This window comes from Corvus hawaiiensis, chromosome 7, assembly GCF_020740725.1.
Source record: "Corvus hawaiiensis isolate bCorHaw1 chromosome 7, bCorHaw1.pri.cur, whole genome shotgun sequence".
NCBI classification, from domain to species: Eukaryota; Metazoa; Chordata; class Aves; order Passeriformes; family Corvidae; genus Corvus; species Corvus hawaiiensis.
In genome coordinates this window covers 1,654,875-1,667,338 of record NC_063219.1, presented here as the reverse complement: position 1 = coordinate 1,667,338, position 12,464 = coordinate 1,654,875, and positions in this window count along the sequence as shown.

Sequence of the window (12,464 nt, the reverse complement as noted above, 5' to 3'; positions counted from 1 at the left end):
CAGCCCAGCCAGCCCCTTGCCCCTGTGGGCAGTGTTCCTGAGCAGTGCTGTGTCAGAAGGGGGTCTCCAAAGGGCTGGCATCTAGGACACGGTCACCATAGAAACTGGGGGGATTTACTCTGTGTCCGTGTCAGTCCTTTGAGCTGCTTAACAGCTCGCTGATAACAACTCACACAGCTCAAGGAGCGTGGCAGAGACGGGGCTGTCTGCAGTGCGGACTGTGCGCAGATCCCGGCAAGAATTCCCTGGAAAGGCTCTCCTACTCACTGCTTGTATGCATCACCTTGTATGCCCCCTTCCTGTAGCTGCAGCTTCCTCATAAAAATGTAATAAAACCCCATGGGCTCTTTGTCTGGAGACAAGGAAGGGCTCCTGGCACACTTCCACCATCCCATTTTGCTCATGGTTTGACCAGGTTTGTCTGACCTAGTTCTGTTCATAAACTGGGCTTAATGGTGAAGTCTGGAAATGTTCCCAGCTGCTAAAGCCAGGCTATTCCCTCTGCAGTAATTAATTGCAGTTCAAAAGCCCTTCACCAGCTATGTATCATAACATTAACATAAAAAAACATGTTCTCTGGGATTCTAAGCTTTGAACAATCTTCTTATGGTGCCCAGACTTATATTCCATAGCACCAGAGCACCATGGGACCCTGCTCATCAATTGCCTGCTTCTAAGTACAGACTGAACTGGAAAATCTCTTTCCTGTGTACCCATTGCAGACCCGTTATCACACTACAAAATGAAGCTTGGGGTTGTTTTTATTAAGCTGGGTGTGATATTTCATTGCGGTGTAACTTTCCATCCACTTGCAAAAAAAAAAAAAAAAGAAAAAAGAATTTGAGAACAAGTATAATGAATTGAAACTTGATGCCCAATAATAATTTGAACACCATGAGGCTCCTGGAGAGTGTTCAGCAATTATTAGAGACAGGGAGAGATTTTAGCACTAACTGCCTGACAAAGAGACAACTTTTGGTGGAACTCAGGGTATCTAAATCAGACATCTTCAGCAGAGAGAGCAGGAGACTGCTGTAAAACCTATTGATGTCACTGCTTTATTAAAAAAAAAGAGGTTTGAGCAAATATTCATGTGCTTAGCTACTGACTGTGTGAATTGCAGAGGAACCTTGTTTTGGCATTGCAGTTCCCGTGATGATTCCTTTGGGATTTCCTGGACCTGAACTGTGTCAGCTGCACTTGCTTCCAGCTCACTGAGAAATGTGGAGCTAAGGCCAGGAGCTGGTACAGAGCTCAGCCTGGGAGCTGCTGGCTACCTGCCCTGGTCAGTGGGGAAGAGTCTTCTGAAATGCTGCAGTTTGGGGAGAGTACTTGCTCCTACTCAAGGTGCTCAGCCTGAGGTATACATCTGACATCACTGCAGACCAATTCAGTCCACATAATTTCCAGCAAAGGCCAGGAATCCTGTGTGAAGAGCTCTTCTTCACATGGCTGGAAGTGACTGGAAGTTACAGTGAATCCTCCCCTGCATAATGTATATCCTCCTCTTCAATACTCATCACATAATTTCTTTTACATCCAGTTCTAGCCCCTCAGCAGCATTCTTGAGGCTCATTAGCTCATGTGCAATATTGAAGCAAGCTGGAGGATGAGATTTTCAAGCCTTCTGTTACCAAAGATTAATACAGATTTTTTTTTCCCCCAAAATAATCAGCTGCAGACCGGTGCCAGGACTGAGATGTATGGGCTCAGATGTATTTTGTCTGATGGAAAAACATTTCCTCCGCTTTGTAGAGGCTGCTTACATCCCTTCTGCTGCCCTTGAGTTATTTGTTATAGCTTTCCTGACACCTGGAGCGGGACAAGCTGGTCCCTTGGCCCACATCTGAAGGTGGACAGTGTTGAAAAGAGAGGTCAAGTGTGGTTCAGTAGCTTTCAAAAGAGGCCTTGGGTATTTTAAGCACAACACTTCATTTAAAGTCAAAAGACTGAGTTGCAACACTCTTCAAAGAAAGCGAAGTTCTTACTTTTAGGACAGCTCCAGTGTCCCTGAAAGCGTTCCTGAGGCAGCGGAAGCACCTCGGATCTGCAGTGCGGAATGCTTTGCTTTCAAAGCCTGCGAAGCTGAAACGCCTCAAAGCTTAGCCTCAGCTTTGTCTACAGCTTCAACTTGTGTCACTACTTTGAAATGCAAGATAAAATGTAGACTTAGGTCTCCTTGAACTCAACCGACTTCAGGAAAGTACAGGCATGATGGAGCTGCATTTTGCAGGCAGGGAACTGGGATGGAGGCATGTCCCTGCCCTTTGGCCTCAGTTCAATACAGAATGCAAGAGCCTGCTACTGACCCAGGTCTCAAGAGTCAAAAAACAGGGGAGTTTGGCTCTAGTTTTCCCAAGAGTAGGCTGGATGAAGGAAGATGAAAGTATGGTATGGATTCCTACCTGCTCCTGTTCAATCACCTGAGCTGTCACAAGTTCGACTGCCTCACTATCCTTGGGCCCTCAGCTGAATTTTGATGACCTGTGTGGGAAGTGTTTAGAGCTACCACTGCAGTCTCCTCACTGCTCCAGACAAGGCTGCAGAGTCTTGGTTGCACCAGAAATGTTTCAAGTCAAATCAACCATCGTAAAATTTAATAAAGCCACTGAAAAAAATTCTGCTGTGGTCTCCGGTAGCAGCACTGCAGGTGTACTGTCTTGAGAGCTATAAATGTTTATTTGTGTTTTATCTCTTCACTACTTGATTTAAAAAATGTGTAGCAGACTTTTAAATATTCCCTGAAGAATTTGGGGGGAGGGATACCTGCAGCCTCGGGTAGAGTGCTCTGAAAGCTGAGATAAACTATTGCAGCAGTGGTTCTGTGTCTCAGCCTGGAAAACAGGAAAGAAATATCATTCCTTGTACAGCTGACAAGCACATGTGCACATCTGCTGGAGCTATGCATGCCAAACAGACCTGGAATTGCTGTTGCCTTGCAGAACATGAAACCTGGATGGCGAATAGTTATCTAACATGAAGTACTTGGCACAAGTCTCAAGAGCTAATTTCATCTTTATGCTTTGTTCTTTAAGGGAAACAGATTTAATTGGAAGCTAATACTTTTGTTGGAAGTCTCATACTCTAGAGGATATAAATATTACTGGTTTTTAGGAATGGTATAAATCCTGTGGGTGCAGGCCATGGTCAGTTGGAGTTAACAGAGGTAAAAATCTCAAGCAAAAGGGCTTCAGGATGCTGGTTATCAATGCCAAGCTAAATTGCACATATCAAGAACTTTCCTTCATGGCTCTCACGTCTAAATAAACTTGTGAGTTCAGTTAAGAACGTACTCCAAGGATGTACCAATCCTGCCTGTAAATTTGGCTATCTGATGCCATTCTGAATAACTTACATGGATGGAAGGAATTGATTTCATGGCCCCAGACCCCATCTTTGGGGGACAGGGGTCAAAGTTCTACCTGGGCTGGGTGCACGTATCAGGATCAGTGGCCTCAGTAGATTACAGTTGCATTGAGTTCTGCATTCTGGGAGTAAACTGGCTGTTCCAAGCAGAGGGAAGAACCTAATCTTTTCTCTAGGATTGTGGCTGGGGTCCCTTGGATGTTACAGTTCTCATGGCAGCCTATTCTTTTTTAGGTTCTTCTGAAACAGAAAGCATCATGTGGTAACTCTGCATCTTGAATCTTGTGAAAACAATGCCAAGAGGAAGTGAGCCTCTGAGTGAAAATGGGGAAACAACCTGGACAGACTGAGTGAAGTAACTCCATAACCAAAACAGCATTACAGCACTGCAAAGAAATACAGGGAAGTGAAGAGTCACTTCCCAGAAAAATTTCCCTCTGAAACAGTCAATTCTTTTACTATGGAAAGAGTGAGTATTCCTAGAGTGACTTGGAGCGTCCCTTATTGCGGTAACCGAAACTAACCTGTAGTAAAGTTGTTGGTTCCTCTAAACAATGTGCATAGAAACCTTTCAAAGGGATTTCAGATATTTCTGGGAAGTGTTCAGAGCAAAACAGACGTGAAAGCTATGCCATAAATTGGTCAGTTTGGGGCAAGGACAAACCATGGCACATTAACTTGCAGCATTCCAATGGTTATGCTCCTACACTGCACACCTCATGGATCACCTGGCACACGAATGCACTGGGAAAGGAGTCTGGCCTGTTGTGGCCACTGGCACAGAGCACTGGGCAAGCGTTTGCTGTTGGGAGAGGAGTTGCCTTCTTTTGCTGGACAGCTGGGCGACACCAGGGTTCTTTCTGTGTAAAAAGGGCAAACACTGTAAAGTGTTCCAAACTGTAAGCAGAGCCCAATTTGAGATGTCTATCAGATAGAAGTGCATCTGTCTTGTTGCTGAACTGTGCTGAACCTGCTAAAAGTGCTCTAAGTTTCCCTGAGCTGCCCCAAAGTACCTGGGTAACAGTGACAGAAACAGGGCATTGCTACAAAAAAATCATCCCAGCAATGGGCAAAGTGTGCTCTGCAAGAAGTTTAACATAAAAGAAGGTGCCAGAGAGGTACAAGGTGGAGAATAATTCACTATGCACGTGGTTCAATGGGACTTTTTGCCCCAAAGAGCTTAATTCTCCAAGAAGAGGTCATTTGGCATCTGAGGTTAGCAGAGATATTGTGGGGGTTTGTGACTGACACTGGCATAAAGCAATGGTCCACTTTCACTCCTGGTTTTATCCATGATGCAATAAGATGTAGCAGAATTATGAGTTTGTCCTGGATCTCAGGCTTTATTAATCATCTGATCCACTGTAATAACCTGGCATAATGGCTATGATGGAAGAGCAGCTTTTGTGTCCTGCCAGCCTCTTTCCATCATTTTAACCTGCTGTTTCTGGAATTCCTACTGGCAGTGGATATGACCAGTCCCAGTGTCTTTCATCAGGCTGCCTTCTGAAGAGTTCTGGGGGTGATATTCACCATTTATCTGCTCAGAATAAACAATAAAAACGTGTTAAAAGTTGACTGGATCAGGTCTAACCAAGCTAATGATGAACTCTTAACAAGCAAATAGTTTTCTCTGTGAATTAGACTTTAGACTTCAACTCTCTCAGCTGAAAGGAAGAAAACATCCCAGTATTTCATGAGCTCTTGCTCTGGGACAAATAGTTTCTCATCTCATGAAAACTGCTTGCAGGTTGTACAATATCCTTGCAAAAATAAAAAAGGGAAATAAAATAACGGGAGAAGCTATTTGAGAGTTTGACATTCTTAGGTGCTTTTTTACGGGTAGATTTTCTTGCAAGGAAGTCTGTCGGGAGAACACAATTTTAAGCCTGAAAGCAATCAATTTGGAGACTGCTGAAACTTGGCCAGAGAAAGTTTTCTGTAAACACACCTAAACTTAGTGAAAGCTCTTGTTGGTTTTAACCAGGTGTCACATTTCATCTGCTTAGCACTGGCAGCCCCACCGCTGCAGCCCAGCAAAGCAACTGAAGAAACCCCAATTTTTTTTTTGTTAGAAATTACAAGGTGCAGTTGGTTCATGTGGCCACTAGGCTGAGGAAATAGGAACCTACACTATTGATGATCAATCTGTCACTGTGGTCACCTCCTGTGTTTACCTGCTCTTAGTTTTCACATGTAATGAGCTCTCTTCAGACAATTCTGCATTCTGAAATGAGCTGTTGGGTAGTTCTGTGGAGACATGAATTCTTTAACAACCAAACACAAACAGGGAATTGAACAGAACATTATGCTAATTTTCATAAATCAATAGTCCATGTGCATTTGAATATTATGTGTCTATCCAATGGCAGGAATGGGAAGAGCTCAGAAGGATAAGCCAAGCTGGAGACCTGCGTCTATTTTTGTTGTTGTTTCGAGCAGAGATTTTTTAGGTAAGTTACTAAATCCCACAAACTGTAGGTAAGCTGAAGCTGGTTGTGCCTGGGGGTGTCATGGTGCGAGTCTTTCTGTGTCCTTAGCTAGACAGCTTCTTTTGGCCATGCCAAACTGGGCTGTCAGACTGAACTTACCTGTTCTGTGATCTGGCCGGGTGGTTCGTGCTGCAGTGAAATACCACTGAGCACTTCTAAGGGGTTATAACACAACGGCAGTATCTCAGTCACAGTGTTAAGCTGGGGGCTGATTAACTTGGATTGGTCAAGGGAACGGACAGCCATGCCTGTTTAAAACTTCACAACGTGCAGCTTGCCATCACTAATTAGGAGGATGTGTTAATTTGCTGGAAACACAACCCTAACCACATCCAAAGAGAAAAGCATGCACTGTATGAAAAGTATACACTTAGACTCCAGCACTCTGCTAAACTAATTCTGTCTGATGAAGCATACAGTGACATTTGACTGACCTTGTCAGCTGAAGGGGTGAATGGATAAAAGAAATGAGCTTTCAGTCTCTGGCTGAACATATCTAATATGCTGGGTAGGAGGTCAGTATGACTCATCCTTTCCATTTGCTGCATGGCCTGGGATTTGCAGAGAAAAATCTGTGCTTCTGTCGAATCCTTTCCAGAGATGTTAATGCTTCGTGGTACTTGAATCCTCCACAGGTGCCTTTTCCAAACTGATACCCAGGTTCTGTAAAGCTGCCACCCCTATAAATGTGATTTAGTGTCAGTATTGAAGCCAGGATTCCCCCACGCCGCGAGGCCAAGGGCTGACTGCATTCCTTAACATGCTGTGGGCCACTGCAGCTTCAGAGGGCACCAGCCTGGATCCTGCCATCCGGATCAAGGAGCTGCTTCTAGAAGGTTCTTCCCTAACTTGCTCCTGATCCAAGTACCACTGCCCTGAGCACGGAAAGCCCCGTGTGGTTTTTGTGCTGAACCAAACCCTGCACGTCATTTAACGAGACTGCCTGGCTTGAAGAAGGCAGCGGGCTCAGCACGGGGCTGGTGCTGCCCAGGTACCAGCAAACTCTGAGAAGAAGCAGCACTCAGCCCTTCCTGCCTCACTGAGAGGTGCCTCAGCTTAGTAACCTGCTTCTAAAAACAGGTCCCTGAGAAAACAGTGCACTGTACATGAAGATCTCCACAGGAGTTTAATTAGGTGCTGTCCTTTGAGAAATGCACTTTTTTCCTCAAGGCTTTTAGAACCGGGCCTCTGGTTCCTAATTATCTTGTTCTTTTGACTGGGACAGCTAAATAATTATGATCCAGGCTGGCTGGATGAATGCAGTGATGTTCTTAAAGGCAATCAGCCACCCATTGCTCTGACAAAAGGTATGATAATGTAATAACTGAGCCTTGCAAGAGAGAAATGGGAATATAAACTGTAAAATGTTTTCACAAGTTTGCCTGGGAATTAATCGAGTCAGCTCTGCCTTGGAAGAGGATATAGGTCCTCCATGGTCCAGCTGAAGCTGTAAGTGATTTCTAAATGAGTATGACATCAAGTGAGCAGGAACCTAATCAGTAATTGATAGATACAGTTGCATGTCCCTGTCACCGCACTGTCTCGGGTACGCAGCCCGGATTGAGCCTCTGAGCCCTTAGTGCAGCCTCTCAGCAACCTTAACTGCACTCCAGTGGTGTTAGAGGCCTCATTATGCTCACAGCTATGAAAGCTGAACCCCCAAAGTGAAAAAGAGGGCAGTAATGAAGTACAATTTATCCAGCACCTTGGCCATTATCAGCTCGCATAGAACCGTTAAATGCAAAAGAAGGAGCCAGAGGATTTACCGTATGCAAAGGGATAATCTTTGCCTTTTTTTTTTTTTTTTTTCTTTTTGTCCCAGCTGTCTAGACAGCTAGACAAATGCCAGGTTCCTTTCTCAAGACCCTGACTGGAAGATATTTTAACATTTCATCCTTTATCTTGAGTGCAATCTGCCCAGATTGTCTGGTAGCTATTGATCGTATAGCCAACAGACTTGGCGGTTTGTCAATCCCTTGAAAAAAGTAAAAAGTACCCCTGTCCACGATGACAGTGAGTTTGGTGTGTTTCTAAGTTGATGAACGAAATATAAAGGTGGCTGAGGTTGTGAAAATAGTATTGGAGCAATGAAACACTGGAACAGATTAGTGTGAATGCCAGCTGTAAGCCCAGATCTCCTTGTACTGATAGACAAGCTCTTGGACTTGGAAGCAAAACAGACGGAGAGTTCAGAAAAATGTAAGGCTCACCTTTACTCAGTGCTCATACTGCACTGGAAATGAGAGTATGGAGAAATGGGAATATCCTCAGAGCTGTGCAGCTCTCTTTATCACCCTTCTCCCCCCCACTCCTGCTGTCGATGTCAATCTTCGCCAATCTGGTGCATGAAGAAGTGTTTTTTAGGTGTGAGAGCAAACACCAGACTTCCCCAATATGTTTCTCTGTGCCGTGTGTCTGTTGCAGTCTTGCTCGGGGCTTAGTTTCTGCTTCTGACAGACTCCACCAAGTCGTAGTATTCGAAATTCAAAAGGTAGCTTCTGGGGAAAGCCTTTCCAGGACGAAAACCCAGTGTAATTCACACTGTTCTGCTTGAAAAGTGTTGTGTTTGGACTGAGCGCTGGCATTTGGCACAAGATGATGGAGCAGGAGGCAATGGCACTGCAGACATATGATGGATAACAAGCTTGTGGCTCAGAGCAGTTGCTCACATCAGACCTATGGAAATTCATAGTGTGCGATTTAACACTTGCTATGAAGCAGAATCTCAAAAAGCTGTTCACAAAGAGGGAAGGAAAGCTGATAATGGTCTGTAATGATGGCTCTCACAGAGAACTTGCTGCCCAGCCCTTCACAAGAAGCCATCTGCCACAGTGAGGGAGCACAATGGAGCTGCATCCTGATCCCTAATGTGGGGCATGGCCTGCAGGGCAGCCGATGGAAACCTGGGTGTGACATTCCTTTGATGTAGCTGGGATTGTTACCCCCACTGAGTCCACAAAGGAAAATTTAAATGTGCTCTGCCAGGGGTTTGTTGTGCCCAGCCGTGGGGTGTCACAGCTGAAACTGCTTCACGGCCTAGTGCAGATGCAGGAAAAGTCATGGAATCATCAGAGAATGGTTTGGGTGTGAAGGGACCCTAAAGATCATCTTGCTCCAACCCCCTGCCATGGGCAGGGATGCTCCGGTGTGCCCCAGACCGTTCTGTGCCTGTGCCCTTTGCAGAATTCACGAGGAAAACCCAGGCGTGCTGCATTCCTGCATCTTAAACACTAGATTTCTGACTGGCACCAGAAGATTGTCCCCTTGCGTGGATCATCGATGTAGGGATGCAGTAGAGCACAAACCTCTACACATTTAGTAGCAGAAATGTCAGGCTCAAAGAGCAGCCGGGTTTGGTACGAGAGAGAGCACCAGTTATGGTTTGTTAAAGCATCAGATTGGAAGACAGGACGGGATACTGGGAACTAAAAGTAATTAGCTGATGGGCTTTCATGCTACACTTGAAATTTGTTTTCACTGTTCAAGCAAAACCATTCCACTGTCCTTACACGAGAAGAAAACCTTTTCCTTCAGCCTCCGACCCTGTTCCTTGCTTCCATTCTCTTCCAAATTTGGATTTTAGCTTGAGTTTTGAGTGCTGTTGTGTTCCCTGGAAGAGCTGACGTGTAGTGCAGCTGTGCTTTTTCATCAGGAGAGACTTGGGGAGACCCCAGAAATTAATTTCTGAACAATCAATGCATAGGAAATGTCCCAAGTAGAAGTCTGCCCTGGCTTCAACAGGAGCCAGGAATTTATTCCTTTAAGTGAAGGAATGTTTGCTCTTGGGAGTCAGGAAACAGTGTTATCTTCTGTAAAGATACTGGAGAGGTGTGAGCAGAGAGTCTGATCTACTGTATGGGAATGCTCTGGTGGTGGTCAGCGTAGCTTAAACCTGGCTGGCAGGCCTGTCCTAACCAGAACTACTTTCTTTCCCTTTTTAAAACAGATTAGCAAGTAAAACTACTCAGACTGTATTCAAAGACTCTCAACTTTCTGAGAAATGATCCTGTTTCCAGAGCACATCTGTTATCCACATTGATGAGCCTGTCTTTCCGACTGCAGTTGCCTTTTCATTCTGGATGTTGGCAATACCCATTTCTAACAAACTTAGCTGGGGGGGGGCCTGCCAGCTTCAGTCTAGCTGTGCACCAGAACAGCCATTCTTAGCAGTCAGTTATGTAGTCACAACTTACCTCAGACACTTTTGAACACAGTAAGAAGACACCTCTTGAATGAAATGGACTGAGTCTTGGTGGAGTGAGGAATTGAAGCATAAAATTGTGTCTTTTTGGTCCATTTTCCCCTGAAATCCTGAATGCTGTCTTTTTAATTGTCTGGAAATCAGTGACTCCTCTGTGAATGGGATGGTTACAGCTGACAGACCTGCCTGTGAAATCTCTTCCCTGCTCTTCAGATACTTGTAAGTCATTTCCCACAACCATATGGTTGTCATGAGGATTTAACCTCTATTCTCGGAGGGGCTTTCACTTCCACAAGCAGCTGAGAAGCTACCCTGTGCTTTCCCCGCAAGTACAACCAACACGGATTTGTAACACCATCAGAAAAGATGCCAGCTCCTTTCTGAGAAATCCAGTGACTGAAAGGATAGAACATGAGGAAGAAGAAAGCTGAAATGAGCCCCTGTCACAGCCAGGGAGATTCTTGTCTGTGGTAACTACCACATAATTTTGGTAATGAAGGTCCAAATGTAGGAAGTGAAGTGCATCATAGTTCCCTGGGTCCATTGCTGCTTAGTTTCTTCTGGCTGCATCTCATTTTTAAAAGGCTGTACCACAACATTGCTCTGGGCTCTGTAGCCATCCTCTCAGAGGCTTGAGGCAGAGATAAGTCACTTAATATTTTTATCTCATCAGGCATATGCTTGTTATGAGACCCTCACACTGGGAGAGCCCTTCTTCCAAATTTGCATTATCCCACCTTGACTGATGAGTTTAGAGCTGATGTGGGGAAGGGAAGTGCCATTATGCCAAAGCTCGGTGAATTTTTTAAGTTGACTCAGCCCATATTTTCATTTAGTGCTTCACGCCAACTCCCCTTAATGTTCATCTTTGTGTGCAAGTTTTCAGGTCAGGCTCAGACTGTCAGTGTTATGTGCTGCATGTACATGAAAGGAATATTTTCACAGAGTGGTAGCTGTGGTGGCAGCAGGAGGTTTCTAAGAATACATTTCATAGTAGGTGTGTTGTACCTTCAATGTCTTCATCGAGCTCTGTAAATAGGGGACTGAACTGTTACCAGCAGCTACTCCCCCCAAAGCTGGCATTGCTAAGGGAAAAGCAACACTAATTTGTTTCTGTATAATAAGGTTTACTCACTGCTTGGTGTCATTGAGCCTCACAAACTTCTGAGCGTGACATTTAGCAGCTAGATTCAAACGCATAAAGCAAAATAGTATAAATGTGTTGGTGAAATTTGAATGAAAGGATAAGCAAACCAGCCTGGAAAAGGAATTCTCTCAGAGGCACAAGGCATTTTGTGCTGATTCCATTAAGGATTTTATGAGTTTAGCTATGGCTGAGCATAATGCTTTTACAGGGAGCAGCAGCGTGATGGATGATGATTTTTAGAAGCGAAATAGCAGTGCTGCTCTTCAGCTGTGCTTAGAGCTGCTTACCAGCTCTTCTCCTGAGGCTTAATTAAAAGGAATATACTGTCCATCTCCATATGGAAATACTGGCATTCTAGAAACATCCGTTCGCTTTGATCTTGGTGACTGGTGCTTAAAGAGCAGATGGACCCAGGTGCCATATTTTTATGTAATCTGACTGATTATCATAAATACTGCTGCTTTCTGGTAGCTCCTGAATGCCAGCATTCTGGCCCTGGGAAGCTGCAGCCTTGGTGTGCAGGCTGGCAAAGACAACGTACCCGAAACAAGTTGTTCAGTCATCCCAAAGAAATTCCTCTGCCCACTCCTTCCTGTTGCCTTCTGGATGGGAGATGATCCTGTGAGCTTGTGGGATGCTGCTGTTAGCTCCTCATGGCAACGCAGAGGTTTCCCCCTCCCCCTGTGCTCCTGCTACGGTACAATCACAAACACACATCACGGCACCAAGCAAAATAACAAAGTTGTGGCCCAGGTGGAAGTTTCCCTCCAAGGTGAAGATGCTGCTGGCTTTGCAAAGCTTGTCTTAGGAAGGAGGATGTGAGCTTTGCCATCCCTCTTCCCTTCATCCTCAGGACTACCCAATCATGGAAGTGGTGCCAGGATGCAGCATGCTGTCTGCACAGAGATCCTTCTTGAGAAGAGTAAAACTTGGGACTTATAGAATCACAGAATGGTTTGGGTTGGGTTGGGAGAGACTTAAATCCCATCTTGTTTCAACCCCCTGCCATGGGCAGGGACACCTTCCTCTAGCCCAGGTTGCTCCAAGCCTCATCCAACCTGGCCTTGGACACTTCCAGGGATGGGGGAGCCACAGCTTCTCTGGGCAACCTTCAAGAAGGCCCAAGTGTGCGTTGGAAAGATGCAGGAATTATGTGTGTTAAAATTAAGGGAGCAACAAGCAGGAGAAGTAGTGAGGGAGAAAACATGATTTAATACAGAATAAAGCATCCAGAGCAGAACATGTGAGGACTGGGGAA